The following is a 756-nucleotide window of genomic DNA, read 5'->3' as shown; positions in this document are numbered from 1 at the left end:
ATTATACTATTAATAAAAGGGCCTGCACTTTGGTTACTTTGTTCTTGAGAAGGAATCTAATGGTCTTTTCTTAGGTTTGTGTGAGAACATTTTGTAGTTGACATAAATCTCCTCTGTCTGCCCAACGGATGATTCTTGTCCACCTCTGCCTGTGTTCCATCTGCCATGAAAATTGCATCTTCCATAACTGTTAGCAGTCTCTTGAGAAGGAATCTAATGGTCTTTTCTTAGGTTTGTGTGAGAACATTTTGTAGTTGACATAAATCTCCTCTGTCTGCCCAACGGATGATTCTTGTCCACCTCTGCCTGTGTTCCATGTGCCATGAAAATTGCGTCTTCCATAACTGTTAGCAGTCTACAAAAGGGTTACCAAAAAAAAAAAAAAAAATGTTTCAGGACTTTTCTCAAAACAGTTACAACTTTGAAAAAGGAGAAAAATAGCAAATTATCTTCAGATGCTGATTTATTATTCAGAGATATTTAACCATAGAACAAAATATTTTTTGTCTTCTTATTGTCCATGAATACATTGTAGCAAAAAGAGAATAGACTACAAGACTCAAGCAAAGAACTTACTCGAGCTTCACTTAGAGGTTTACTACCCCGCTATTGCCGGTTTTCACAGATACAAAGAAAAAATGCACTATTACACCTTAAAGGCAAGAACACACTATAACAACCTAAGAAGCGCGCTGTGCCTTATACGTATGAGAGTCAGTCACCCCCAGTTGCAAACTTACAGCATGCTAAATATTA

Source organism: Buceros rhinoceros, unplaced genomic scaffold (genome assembly GCF_000710305.1).
Source record: "Buceros rhinoceros silvestris isolate BGI_N320 unplaced genomic scaffold, ASM71030v1 scaffold8954, whole genome shotgun sequence".
NCBI classification, from domain to species: Eukaryota; Metazoa; Chordata; class Aves; order Bucerotiformes; family Bucerotidae; genus Buceros; species Buceros rhinoceros.
Note: the sequence above shows the minus strand (reverse complement) of the source record.